The sequence below is a fragment of the Orcinus orca genome, chromosome 4 (genome assembly GCF_937001465.1).
Source record: "Orcinus orca chromosome 4, mOrcOrc1.1, whole genome shotgun sequence".
Taxonomy (NCBI): domain Eukaryota; kingdom Metazoa; phylum Chordata; class Mammalia; order Artiodactyla; family Delphinidae; genus Orcinus; species Orcinus orca.
In genome coordinates, this window is record NC_064562.1 from 27691109 (window position 1) to 27706546 (window position 15438).

The following is a 15438-nucleotide window of genomic DNA, read 5'->3' on the forward strand; positions in this document are numbered from 1 at the left end:
AGATAACAGAGTCACAAGTAATTTTAAGTTCTTGATATGATTTCCCCAACAGCCCTTGTGATAAACAGTCTTCTCTACTTCCCAGGACCTTCTCCTTGTGTGCCTCTTAGATAAGAACCTATGTGGAGCTTACCGAAACCCTGCTTCTTTTGATTTGAATTGACCAATCTGGTCTTAGTCAGAACCCCAAAGCACTCCACCCGTGGATGCTCATAAAGGCATGTGCCTCAGGTCCTGCCCCTCTCTCTGCTTGCACTCTGCCTGACCTCCCAGTGTGGCCCTTCAAAATGTGCTGTGTACTTCACAGGACCTGTGAGCAATGAACTTCTTTGTTTCAATTATTCTTGTGGTCTTTTGTTCCTTGTCATCTGGCATTCTGTGTTCTACTTAACAAATGTTAATTTAACAGTGAGGGAGACTAATAATAAGGAAATAAACAAGTAACCACATAGATAAAGTGAGTATTCTATGAAGTATGAGTATTCTATGAAGATAAAGAGTAAAGGAGGTAGTTATTGTGATGAAGATGCATGTGTATTTTTAAAAATAGAGTTGTGAGTAAAGGCCTGTCTGAGTAGGTGATATTTTAGCAGAGACCTTAAGCAATCAATCAAGCCTTGATTCGTAGCATTTGCCAATATCCATGGTGTAAATGGTTCCAGTGTTGTTGAGTTCAAGCTGCCAATGTGACATCAATGAAAGTGGAATTGGGATGAGATGTACAGTAGTACAGTGTTATATAGCATTTCCACTGTTCAGTTATAATAGATGTAAATAACATCTATAGCATGGGTAACAGTGAAATGAGGTAAAATACACTGTAAAAGGTAAAGTAGTAAAATGAATACAATAAAATGAAGTTTAATTTTTAATAATGGCTGTATTTAATAATAAACTTGTAAAATTCTTAAAATTTAACAATTAGCTCTTGCAAAGCTGTGTAAACTGTCTCCAGCATGCTACTGGGGTAGGGTAACTGGTGCAGTGCCCTTAGAGAACCTTCGGGCAACCCTTTGTAACATTACCTGTGTACCCTTTGGCTGATACCTCTACTCTGGAGCATACCTTTCAGACCCTTATACATAGTCCTGGAGGGGTTTGTACAAGGGTCCTCATCAAAGATTGTAGGATGGGAAATTGGAAGCAATTTTAATCCTAGGGGAATGGAAAGCTATAATGTGGTGGACACAAGATCCAGCACAATCTCCTCTCTGTCCATTGAAGACACAAACATACACCTAACAACACTTTATGTTTGTCAAGGACATGCACCTTAAGGCACACTAGAGTAGGGGGTGACATGCCTAAGGAAAGAAGTGAGCTTTGGGATTGATGGAGAAGGAAGAAAAATAGACTTGAATAAAATAAAATCAGAATTGGGCCTCATCCCAATCAATGAGGACAGCAAGCCCTGATCTGAAGGGTCTGGATTTATGACCTCTCCATAGCCCAGGTGCAGAAGGAGGGCCTATGAAATGTGAGTGGATATGATCTATCTATCTATCTATATATATAACTTATAAGCAGAAATTTTTAAGAGCTGTTGTATATGTCCACCACTCTCTCTTTTCTCTCTGTCATGAGAATGGTGATGTCTCAGTTAGGGGTTTCCTCAGCTTGGATTCTGGAGTAAAGAGATTATGAAGAAGAACAACACCCAAAGCCAACATATAATATGTGAGAAATTTACTCTGTTGTTGTGAACCACTGAGATTTCTTACTGCTGCATTACGTAGCCTAATCTTACTGATACAAAATAATAATAATTATTAGCATGCTTATTATTAAACATGCTATTTTAAACTGATGCATAGTGTATCTGACACATATTGTAAAATAAATAAATAAATAAGATCTTTAGGGTGTCTGGCTGTTGAAGAAAGACTGGAATAGAATTGCAAGTGTCTGGGTCAGCAAAACCAAACTTTCTGAGTACTTCCTGATTCTGCCATAATCTTATAAGCTAGGTATAAAATATAATGATGTGTCATTATTCTTAAGATCTGAAGTGGATATTAGAAATAAGAGGGTGGAGTTGAATAATTTGCTAATATGTTGCATCGTATTTACAAAGTGTATCTTATGCAGTCTTTACTCCTCAGCTCCCATATATGCTTCTTAAGAGTAGAGATTGTGGCCCATTAAAAAATAGGTACTCATAGCCAATTATACTGTTCTCACAAAACAATCTCTCTCTAATGATTTTTGACTAACTGGATAACCATTAGAAAATATTAAATTGTGACAGGCTTCCCTGGTGGTGCAGTGGCTGAGAATCTGCCTGCCAATGCAGGGAACATGGGTTTGAGTCCTGGTCCGGCAAGAGCCCACATGCCACGGAACAACTAAGCCCATGTTTCACAGCTACTAAGCCTGTGCTCTAGAGCCCATGAGCCACAACTACTGAGCCCACATGCCACAACTACTGAAGCCCACATACCTAGAGCCTGTGCTCCGCAACAAAAGAAGCCACCGCAATGAGAAGCCCGCTCACTGCAACAAGGAGTAGCCCCCATTTGCCACAACTAAAGAAAGCCTATGCACAGCAACAAAGATCCAATGAAGCCAAAATAAATAAATGAATTAATTAATTAATTAAAGAAAAAGAAAATGTTAAATTGTTAATCCAGAGGGTTTGAAAAAAGGAGAGTTCTGTTCATCCTGTACATATTTGAGAGTGAACTTGATTTTCCTAATCACATTCTATTTGCTTTGTTAGCTAAATTATTGTACTAAATTCTGAAGCTTATGTTTCTCCATAAGTGTTTTATTGGGAATTTAATGGTTTCTAAGTTATCTTCACATAATTTGGTTCTTGTGGATTAACTGGGTAAAGGAAGAATGAAGACTATTCCTTTTTCTTTTTATGTCTATCAAAAAATCAGGGCTTCCCTGGTGGCGCAGTGGTTGAGAGTCTGCCTGTCGATGCAGGGGATGCAGGTTCGTGCCCTGGTCCGGGAAGATCCCACATGCTGTGGAGTGGCTGGGCCCATGAGCCATGGCCGCTGAGCCTGCGTGTCCGGAGCCTGTGCTCCACAACGGGAGAGGCCACAACAGTGAGAGGCCTGTGTACCGCAAAAAAAAAAAAAAAAAAAAGTCAGAGGTTTAAGAATGTATTAGAAGTTGATTATAGCAATAATACCTTTTTAAAAGGATAGATTAACCTAAATTGACTAAATTGTGATTAAAGAATGATGTTAAAATGTGACTGAACAATTTCCCCTTTGAATCATTGCATGACATTAAAAATGTCTAAGCTGCTAAAAAAAAATTCTGCAGTAAGTCTAGAAATGGAAGAGCGACTAGAGTATTATTGATACATTCATAATAAAAATTCAGTGCATGAAAAGAACTTTATTGCAGACTTGTAATTATCTTGTATATTATCATTTTTTAAATGTTTAAAATATCCTTAATTAAATGGTTATTTAATTACAACCAAAAGTACCTAGTCATTGAGGCCATTAGGGAAGAAATTCCACCAAAAATGGATGAAATATCAAAAAAAAAATGAGTACTTGTGACTCAAAAAAATTCTTTTTGACTGTGGGCTGGAAGGCATGAATTTTTTGAAAACTTTTACTTCTTAAAAATTATTCTTGGGGCTTCCCTGGTGGTGCAGTGGTTGAGAATCTGCCTGCCAATGCAGGGAACACGGGTTCAGGCCCTGGTCTGGGAAGATCCCACATGCCGTGGAGCAACTGGGCCCGTGAGCCACAACTACTGAGCCTGCACGTCTGGAGCCTGTGCTCTGCAACAAGAGAGGCCACGATAGTGAGTGGCCTACGCACCACAATGAAGATTGGCCCCTGCTCGCCGCAACTACAGAAAGCCTTCGCACAGAAACGAAGATCCAACACAGCCAAAAATAAAAATTAATTAATTAAAAAATATTCTTTATTATTATTAAAAACTAAAATTTCACTGAGTAAATTTGAAGATCTAATTGGCTTTATTCAACAATTCATGAGTTGGGCAGCATCCCATCTAGTAAACAGAAGGGTGCTCCAAGAAGCTGTATAAAATGGAAGGTTTGTATAGGCAAAGGGAGGGTGGGGTAGGGAAATTATCAGGAAAAGAAAAAAAAGATTGTTTCCAGCCAGGTCATCTTTTGCAGGGAAGGTATGCAGATTACCTCACTAGATCTAATCAGAAAATTTCAGATTATCTGTTTAAAATCACATTCCTGGGAGAGGTTGAAACTACAATTAAGTCTTGGTTTGCTGTTGTGGAGACAAATGAATCCACCCTGAACCTGTTATTTCTTTTCTTTTTCTTTTTCTTTTCTTTTCTTCTCTTTTCAACAATTCCCCCTTTTGATCAAACTCTCAGCCTGAGAGATGTGATAAAAAATTAAAGAATTAACACCATTCTCATACCTCTCTGTAGTTATCTCATCTTCCTTCATATTTGGTGTGATATCCATAGGTCATGACACTATTCCATAATCCCTATGACATTCATGAGTCAGGTTCATTATCCTTAAATCCATCATTCTCTTTGTTTCTTTTCTGATGTTCCAGTCTTAGAGAGATTATTTGTTTGGTGGTTAGTGGCTTCACATGCATTTAAACTTTTTGAGAGAATACAACATGGCAGGGGGATTATCATGATTACAATAAGCAGGATAATTTCCAATGTTTGGAGTGCAATTTGGAGCCATAGTCCCCAAGACCCAAACCAGTCAGAGAAAGACCCCCATTGAAGGAGTCACCCTTTTAAGCCAAGTGGCTTGATCAAGTGATCTTACATAACTGTGTTTCAACTTCCCCAAAAGTGTCAATCGTGGTATAGCAGGCGGTGTTGGCCACAGAATAGATACCTCTTTGTTTGGTAAACGATAATCAAGGGCCATCTTTTATCAAGAACAACTTTGGCCAGAGAGGCTAATGCTCTATTCTGGCAAGCCAATGCCTTAGCAATGGAATCTGTAATATCGTCAAGAGTTAAGAAGAGGTTTCTTAGTATATTCTTATTTGTATTTACTCCTAACAAGGGAATGTATTTAGTCACAGATATTTCTGTGTTTACCTGTTCAGTCCAGGAGATAGTCAGGTTTTTAGTGCATGTGGGAAGAGAATCTCACAGCCTGAAATAAAGAGTCATCCTAAATCCCTTGCAAAGATGGGAGCTGCTGGTGAGATCTCTTAGTGAGTGGGGACAATTATGATCTAGACAATTACGGATAGATCAGAATCTCTGATGATAAATCCAGTAATCTGAAAGGTTACCCCCCCCCCCCCACCTTAGCAATGGCCTGGGAGATACAGATGAAGGTGTTAGCTTTCCAGGCAAATGCTGGAGTAAAGAAAAGGAAAAGAAGGAGAAAGCGTTTCCTGTTTAGTTAAAGTATAAAGTTTTGATCCATTATCTTGGGTGGAGGCAGTCTTACCTTGTAGACTACCTGTCAGCTATTTCCTTTCCCCATCAATTTGATTCAGAGGTCTTCAGTGTCTGTATCAGATATTAGGTGGAGCCTTCTTTAGCTGTAAGATGTATATAAAAGGCTTAATGCTTTCTAGTTTTTCAGCGGCGTCAGTGTTCAGGAGGACTTGGTAAGATCCCTTCTGACAGGGCTCAAGCTCTATCTTTGTTCTTAGTGATTCCAAATCAGAAGGGTGGGAACATTAGTTTGGTGAAGCATAGCCAGGTATTTGAGGAAACCAGAAGAATTTAGGATCGAGTCCAATTTACAGGTATGTAACAGAACCTTGAAGACAATTAATAGGACTAGAATCTTATATATACAAAGGTGCAATTGTAATTTTTCTCTCTACAATTAGCCCCATTTTTTTCCAAAGATAATCACAGTAAAACTAATTTATTTGTATTAAACTTGGCCTGATTATTTATATAAGTGCAGCTAGAATAGTGATTGGTCATATAAGTTCTTTTTAAGACGGATTTATTGGTAATAAGAATACTCACTGAGAGTTTCTGAATTTTGGAGGGACCAGATAGGGAGAAAAAAGTAAATGTTTCATCTTTGTTCCCAAAGATATATCTTACCAAATCATCGATAGCTTCAGAGAAAAGATTTCATTAAATCCGGAAAAACATTAAAGATGTTCTGATCTTTTTTTAGCATTTTGGGAGGCATAGGCAAAGTTTGGGGAATTGGTTAAAAAAAAAAGAAAAACGCAGATGACCTTTGAACTTTTAGAGCCACACCTTTGGCCCTGCAGCAGAAATTTGCAAGACAAAGACAATTGGTTCCAATTCCCCAAAGAACTGGACTGCAGCCTGAATGATAAAGAGGTTGACTCACCCTTCCAACTACATTTTCTCTAATTTACTTCTTTCCCTCTGGGCACATAGTTTTATTTTAGCTTAGAAGAGAGGGCTTGAAAAAATTTTCTATCAGGCTCTGGTTATCAGCTTCCAATTTGGCCCAATTTCTGATCATAAAGTTATTAAATCCTTTCAAATATCTTGTCAGGTTTCAGCTGGGACAAACAATAAATATTTCTGGCAGTTTTAAATAACCTCATTAATTTTAATTTTAGTTTTCTTTCCCTGTTTAAGGGAATAACAAAGCAGTTTTACCAGAACAACCTTCAGAGTCCCGTCAACTTTGGGAGGGGTCCATCCGAGGGCACTGAAGAATTTGCATAGGGCCTTTGAGGACAATCTCGATTTCTGGGCCAGTGTTTTGATGATAAACCCTTAGCAGGGTGTAATGGGGGAGACCTAGGAGTTGTTTTAGATGCCTTTTGCATCTTTAATTTTTCATTAGCCTTTTGTAACGAATCTTTCAATGAAGACATTTTGGAACCCTGAAGGCTTTTGTAAGTGTCTGTGTACCAGTTAAAATCTGCATCCCATTCTATTTGTTCACCTTAAGATCCCTTGCTCTCAAGAGCATTTCTTTTTTTTTTTTTTTTTGGCGGTACCCGGGCCTCTCTGTTGTGGCCTCTCCCGTTGCGGAGCACAGGCTCCAGATGCGCAGGCTCAGCGGCCATGGCTCACGGGCCCAGCCGCCCCGCGGCATATGGGATCTTCCCCGACCAGGGCACGAACCCGTGTCCCCTGCATCGGCAGGCGGACTCTCAACCACTGCGCCACCAGGGAAGCCCTCAAGTGCATTTCTTAAATGAGTGATCTTGTCTAATTGGAGTAAAATTTTGCCATTTTTGTAGATATCCACAGCTTTCGGCACCACAGTTCCAGACATAAAATAAGCAGGTGTGCCAGAAGGTGTAGTGCCCATCTCTTTGAATATAAAGGATCCTATTATCAATTAGCCTTTATCTACATGAAACAAGACAAATGAACATGTGAATATACTGGAAGGAACCAAGAGATGTTACTGCGTGCTGGCCAAAAGAAGGCCCTATGTGTACCACTACCAATGCCTGTGGAATCTTGGACATGGAAAAGGATTGAACCAATAAACCCCAAGGACTGGAAACGGTGGACTGATTTGAAACAAAATGCAGAACTGCGGCTGCCCCCAAGTTCCAAGAGTGGAATCTGGGGATAGATTCCAAAGAAATAGGGAATTGTGGATTAAACCATCAGCAGTTCCCAAGGTGGAATCTGGGAGCAAAATCAAGGGCTGGGGTTATCCACTCAAAAACCTGGGAATTTCAGTCTGAAAGGCTAGGGGCTTGAGTCTAGGCAGTATGGTTTGCCAGCTCAACTGGGCTTCAGGCAGAACCAGTTCAAGTTGACCTGTTCAGTAAAGGAAAATTAGATTGGGAGCTTGAATGCAAGAAGAGCAGAGCTCAAAACAAGAGGAACTCGACAATGGCCCCTTGGAAATGGCGAGAAAGATGAGAACTCAAAAAACGTTCTCAGGGTGCCACACTTGTGTTTCTCATTGTCCTCAAATGCTGATCACATCACTGCCACCAAATCTTGTAAAAAGCAAAATTCAACTGAGTAAATTTGAAAATCTAATTGGCTTTTTTCAACAATTCATGAATCGAGCAGCATCCCATCTAGTTCTTAGAAGGGCAGCTCAAGGAGCTGTACGAAATGGAAGGTTTTTATAAGCAGAAGGGTGGGGCAAGGAAATTATTAACAAAAGAAAAAGAATTATTTCAGGTCAGGTCATCTTCTTTTTGGGGAAAAGGAACGGCAGGGGTCTTATTATACAGATTACTTCACTAGTATGGATCAGGAAATTTCAGATTGTCTGTTTAAACACCACGTTCCTAGGAGACATTGAAAATACAATTAAGTCTTGGTTTGCTGTCTGTGGAATAACTCCACCTTGGGCCCGTTATTTCTTTTTTAACATTATACAGGTAAGTTTGGAAAATATAATGTATACCCATGTTCCTACCAGTCACCTTTAGCAAATCTTTATCTTGTTTTGTATTCAGTTAGGCATTTTTAAAGAAATACAAAATTACGGATATAATTGCTGCCTCATGTGTATCCCTCCATGATCCCATTTTCCTCCTTCTCTCCATAGAGGTAATCACTAACCTGAATTTGTTGTTAATTATTTTCATGCTATTTTTGTTTTTTAGCTACATACATGTGTATGCATATGTAAAATATACATGTTTCACATGTTAAAAAATTTTAAAACTATACCCATCATTTTATATATATACATATAATGTACAAATCATTCTGAAACATTTCTTTTTGTATAAATTATGTTTTTGGAGATTTGTCCATGCTAATACATGCAGCTCTAGTTCATTCATCAACTACTATATATGTTTTCCATTGTAGGAATACCACAGTGCATCCATTCTCATTTTAATAGTTATTTTTCAATTTTCATTACCATAAACAAGGATACAATAAAAATTCTCAGTCTGTCTCCTTACTTCTGTAGGGTATGTGCTTAGAAATGGAATTTCTGGTTCATACATTCTAAGTATCTTCAACTTTATTACCTAGTATCATGTCAAATTTACTAGATAGTGTCCAATTGTTCTCTAGAATGTTTATTTCTCCATATCCTCATCAACACTTGAGGTTATTAGAATTTTGTATTTTTTACCAAAGTGTGAGTATAAAATGTATCTTCTTATTTTACTATGAATTTTCCTGGTTAACTGTGAAGTTGATTATGTTTTCATATTTTTATGGACTATTTGGAGCTCTTTGCCTATAAATTGTTTTCATACTCTGTTCATTTTTCTGTTGTGTTTTTTTTCTTATTGATTTTGTATGATTTATCACATCCTAAATACTTATATTTTATTTGTTGTATATACTGCAAATTATTTTTATATTTACTCCATTAATACTATGTGTCTGGAAGGGGTGGGAATGTATACCAAAACATAAACATTTACCTTGACAAGAAATTTTATTTATCACTTATGTAGCACTTACAATGGGTCAAATATTTTCCTTTAAGCACTTTACACACATTAACTCATTTTAAATTTGATAAAACCCATGAGATAGGTGAGATAGGTGCTATCATTATCCCGTATTATTTTTATTGTTGCTTCAAAAATAATAGCTTTATTGAGATACAATTCACGTATCATAAAACTTACCCTTTTAAAAATTGTACAGTTCAGTGATTATAGCATATTCACAAAGGTGTGCAACCATTATACATTCCATTGTATGATAGACCACATTTTATTTATCCATCCATCAGTTTATGGACATTTGGGTTGTTCTACTTTTTGGCTGTTATGATTAATACCGCTGTGAACATTTATGTACACATTTCTGTTTGAATGTATGTTTCCACTACTTTTGGGAAGATACCTAGGAGTGGAATTGCTGAGTCATAAGTTAACTCTATATTTAATTTTTTGAAGCACTGCCAAACAGTTTTCTAAAGCAGCTGCATCATTCGATATTCCTATTAGCAATCTGTGAGGGTTACAATTTCTCTACATTCTCCTCAACTTGTTACTGTCTACCTTTTTTTGTTATAGTCATCCAAATGGATGTGAAGTGATCTTGTAGGTTTCAGTTCAAATGCTACTTCCTCAGAGAGTCCTTCCCTTTTGGCCCGTCTACATTATTATCTAGCACATCTCATTTATATCCTTCAAATTTTTATAGCAATCTGTGTTGTTTATGTACTCACTTGATAAGACATCGATTGTGTTCTCCGTCTTGAATATTGGCTCTATGGATGTAGCTTCTCTGTCTTGTCTACTGTAATTTACAATATCCTCAGTGCTTGTTGCTTCAATAATGACTGTTCAGGACATGTAGTTTAAAAGTTAGAATAAACTACAGCATCTGGACAATTAGCAGAGGTGAATAAATAACTGCATTGGGAACCTCAGTCTTGAATGAACTGTCTTTATAGTTTTCTACAATGTGTGAAATTGACAAAATGAAGACAATTTCTTGTAACACCAATGGCCTCCCTCCTTCCTGAAAATTCTCCTCCTTCTTTCCTTTTTTCTTGAAACCTAGATTGAACCTGAGTACAGAGTTGAGTGGCTGATTAAAAATCAGAAACCCTTAGAATTGGATAGGTTGAGAAAAATATCATATAGCTTATTTTACTGATTAAAAAACAGGTTCAAAAATGAGGGATTTTTCCCCCCAAGGTCACAGCAGAAAAAGTCCAGAAATTATTTTGTTTTGTATTTATTTATGTATTAATATGCCAAAAGTACATGTTCATGGATTTAAATACAGAAAATTTAAAAAATAAATTTACATTACGTAAAATTTTATCAATTTTCCTTATCTTCTCAAGGAACCAGCTTTTAGTTTTATTCATCTTTGCTATCATTTCCTTCATTTCTTTTTCATTTACTTCTGATCTGATCTTTATACTTTCTTTCCTTTTGCTAACTTTGGGTTTTTTTGTTCTTCTTTCTCTAATTGCTTTAGGTGTAAGGTTAGGTCGTTTATTTGAGATGTTTCTTGTTTCTTGAGGTAGGATTGTATTGCTATAAACTTCTCTCTTAGAACTGTTTTTGTTGCATCCCATAGGTTTTGGGTCATTGTGTTTTCATTGTCATCTGTTTCTAGGTATTTTTTGATTTCATCTTTGATTTCTTCAGTGATCTCTTGGTTATTTAATAGTGTATTGTTTAGCCTGCATGTGTTTGTATTTTTTACATATTTTTTTCTTTTAATTGATATCTAGTCTTGCAGCATTGTGGTCAGAAATTGATATCTAGTCTTGCAGGATTGTACTTGATACGATTTCAATTTTCTTAAATTTACCAAGGCTTGATTTGTGACCCAAGATATGATCTATCCTGGAGAATGTTCCATGAGCACTTGAGAGGAAAGTGTATTCTGTTGTTTTTGGATGGGATGTCCTATAAATATCAATTAAGTCCATCTTGTGTAATGTATCATTTAAAGCTTGTGTTTCCTTATTTATTTTCATTTTGAATGATCTTTCCATTGGTGAAAGTGGGGTGTTAAAATCCTCATTATTATTGTGTTCCTGTCAATTTCCCCTTTTATGGCTGTTAGCATTTGCCTTCTGTATTGAGTTGCTCCTATGTTGGGTGCATAAATATTTACAATTGTTTTATCTTCTTCTTGGATTGATCCCTTGATCATGATGTAGTGTCCTTGTTTGTCTCTTCAAATAGTCTTTATTTCAAGTGTCCTTCTTTGTCTCTTCAAATAGTCTTTATTTTAAAGTCTATTTTGTCTGATATGAGAATTGCTACTCTAGCTTTCTTTTGATTTCCATTTGCATGGAATATCTTTTTCCATCCCCTCACTTTCAAGTCTGTGTGTATCCCTAGGTCTGAAGAGGGTCTCTTGTAGACAGCTTATATACGGGTCTTGTTTTTGTATCCATTCAGCCAGTCTGTGTCTCTTGGTTGGAGCATTTAATCCATTTACATTTAAGGTAATTATCAATATGTATATTCCTATTACCATTTTCTTAACTGTTTTGGCTTTGTTATTGTAGGTCTTTTCCTTCTCTTGTGTTTCCTGTCTAGAGAAGTTCCTTTAGCATTTGTTGTAAAGTTGGTTTGGTGGTGCTGAATTCTGTTAGCTTTTGCTTGTCTGTAAAGCTTTTAATTTCTCTGTCGAATCTGAATGAGATCCTTTCTGGGTAGGGTAATCTTGGTTGTAGTTTTTTCCCTTTCATCACTTTAAATATGTCCTGCTACACCCTTCTGGCTTGCAGAGTTTCTGCTGAAAGATCAGCTGTTAACTTTATGGAGATTCCATTGTATGTTATTTGTTGCTTTTCCCTTGCTGCTTATAATATTTTTTCTTTGTATTTAATTTTTGATAATTTGATTAATATATGTCTTGGTGGGTTTCTCCTTGGATTTATCCTGTATGGGACTCTCTATGCTTCCTGGACTTGATTGACTTTTTCCTTTCCCCCATTAGGGAAGTTTTCTATTATGATCTCTTCAAATATTTTTTCAGTCCCTTTCTTTTTCTCTTCTTCTGGGATTCCTATAATTTGAATGTTGGTGCATTTAATGTTGTCTCAGAGGTCTCTGAGACTGTCCTCAATTCTTTTCATTCTTTTTTCGTTATTGTGCTGTGAAGTAGTTATTTCCACTGTTTTATCTTCCAGGTCACTTATCCGTTCTTCTGCCTCAGTTATTCTGCTCTTAATTCCTTCTAGAGAATTTTTATTTTCATTTATTGTGCTGTTCATCATTGTTTGTTTGCTCTTTAGTTCTTCTAGGTCCTTGTTAAATTTTTTTTTTATTTTCTCCATTCTGTTTCCAAGATTTTGTATCATCTTTACTATCATTATTCTGAATTATTTTCCAGGTAGACTATCTATTTCCTCTTCATTTGTTTGGTCTGGTGGGTTTTTACCTTGCTCCTTCATCTGCTGTGTATTTCTTTGTCTTTTCATTTTACTTAACTTACTGTGTTTGGGATCTCCTTTTCGCAGGCTGCGGGTTCGTAGTTCCCATTGTTTTTGGTATCTGTCCCCAGTGGGTAAGATTGGTTCAGTTGGTTGTGTAGGCTTCCTGGTGGAGGGGACTTGTTTCTGTGTTCTGGTGGATAAAGTTGGATCTTATCTTTCTGGTGGGCAGGACCACGTCTGATGGTGTGTTTTGGGGTCTGTGAACTTATTATGATTTTAGGCAGCCTCTATGCTAATAGGTTGGGTTGTGTGTCTGTCTTGCTAGTTGTTTGGCATAGGGAGTCCAGCACTGGAGCTTGCTGGTCATTGACTTGAGCTGGGTCTTAGCATTGAGAAGGACATCTCTTGGAGAGCTCTCGCCGATTGATATTACGTGCGGCTGGGAGGTCTCTGGTGGACCAATATCCGGAACTCAGCTCTTCCACCTCAGAGGCTCAGGCCTGACATCCAGGCAGAGCACCAGGACCTGTCAGCCATATGGCCAGGTACCTGGGGATTTTCTTGCCTTTTGGGAAGTCTGAGGTCTTCTGTCAGTGTTCAGTAGGTGTTCTCTAGGAGCTCTCCTACATGTAGATGTATTTTTGATGTGTTTGTGGGGAGGAAGGTGATCTCCATATCTTACTCCTCCACCATCTTGAAGGTCCTCCTCCTGCTGAGCCCCTGAGCTCGTTACCTCTCCCACCTCAGGAGGTGCTGGGTGTCCCTCTTGGTGCCTTTGTGACTTATGCCTGAGGAGATTTCAGGCTTTCCTTGAGCATTTCTTTTCCAGACCAGGTCCAGAAACCTTCATTAAATCTTGATTGGGACAGTTTGAGAAGAGGGCAGTGTGTTATCTCATTTGTCACAGGAAAGAGCTAAATCGGACTCCATGTTCTATACGTTCCTTTGACTTTTTTTCTAAAATTCTACCTTTTAGAAATAACTGTTAACATTTTGTGGTATATCTTTCAGGAATTGCTTCTATGCATATTCAGTAATATAAATGCTAAATTTGCAGTAAATTGTTGCAGCAACAACAGAAGACTAATATACCTAGTATGAAGGTACTATAACTTATTTGACCAATTACTTATTATTGGGTATTTAGGTTAAATCTTGGTTTGGTTCGTTTGTTCTTATGCCAGCATGAGAAAGGAAATAAGCAGTCTTGCACCTTCAACATTTCTCACTTGTCTGATTATTTCCTGAGATAAATTCTTAGAGATGAAGTTGCAGGGTCAAAAAGTTTTTAAAGGCTTTTGGCATCTGCTGTCAAATTGCATTTAGATCAAACATTTTTTTTTACCGCTTTATTTTACAGAGCATTGGAACACTGGTGATTTTTATTCTTTTAAAATTTTGATCATATGATAGGTAAAATGTTAGGATTATATTTTTGTTTTAATTTGCATTTTTTTGGCCACTAGTGGGTGGAGAACATGTTTTAAAGTTTAGGGATTAAAAGTGGTGACAAGCTAATTGTTCTCTGATGCCAAATTTATTCACCCTGGTTAATTCTATTAGATTGTCCAAATAACAATGAAAATGTTTTCTTAAACTACTGAGACAATTCATATTTATATAAACATATATGATATATAATTATATAAAATATAAAGTTATTGTATATATACTCAAAAATTTTGAGATAGCAATATAATCAATTGCAATTTCATGAAGTTTATGGGTATGATTTTATGAAGAAATGCTTATTTCAGATAGAGCTTAAGAAGTTAGAAACAAAAGCAAGAGGTTTGTAAAGCAAAGCAATTTTTAGTGAAGTATTAATTAAATGTAGAGCATTTGAATCTTTTTCTTTCTTTGATTTTCAGTCAATTTGGGTCATCTTTTTTTAAAAAAATAAGACTCTCTAAATAATTGCATGGCCACATTACTCTGCAGGGCACATTTTATAATTTCTGTGGTATGTGTGTATGTGTGAGGGTGGTGGGGAGAAGAGATAAATACCAGTTAGTAATAATGATAATATAATACATTCTTTGGAAAAATATCTGGGTATAGTAACTTTGGAAAGAAGGCACTTAATGGAAATTATGTTCATTTCTTTTTTCTAAGTACTCCCTATATTTCACCATTAAATGAGGCTCTTGAAAGTCAACCAAATATATCTTCTACATTTCTATATATAACATCGTTCTTGTGCAGATATGTTATCACTATCCTATGAGAGGAAAGGAAAGCCCCTAGAAGGGAAGAAGTAAGGGGAGAGAATAAAGATAAAGGGTCCCTTAAAAATTAGATCAGTGCATATCTACGCCAGGATACTATCAGTGTTACCTAAAATGTGGGGGAACAAAGATATTTGTTTACTGTAACTTGATATACAATTTTTTTTTTTACCACTTTTAGGGAACCTTATTAGAAAGTATGAAAAACTGAAAAGGCATGATGATATCATAGCAATTTTTTAAAGGAGAAACTGAAAGCTCAAGTAATTGTGTACATTAGGGAATGTTGCATTTTAGGCACTGTCATTTTGATGAAAAAGGAATTCAAGAATATTGTAAATACTTATACCTTCTCAGTGAGTGGTCCTCTCTGCATTATTTATGGAAGGACCTTTTATAGATAAGAACTAGCATTTGGTGCAATTTTGATTTGCAGCTGTCATCATAAAACCTTGATTTTGTTTTCAGATTTGTTTTCAGTTTCACAAATAAAAATGACTCAAA

At 36.8% G+C, this 15438-nt stretch overlaps 1 long non-coding RNA gene across 2 annotated transcripts in view; it reads left to right on the forward strand.

Annotated features, from left to right (window-relative positions):
* Positions 1–15438, forward strand: part of LOC125964180 (uncharacterized) — a 672498-nt gene that overhangs the window by 344916 nt on the left and 312144 nt on the right. The gene's annotated exons all lie outside the window — the stretch shown is intronic.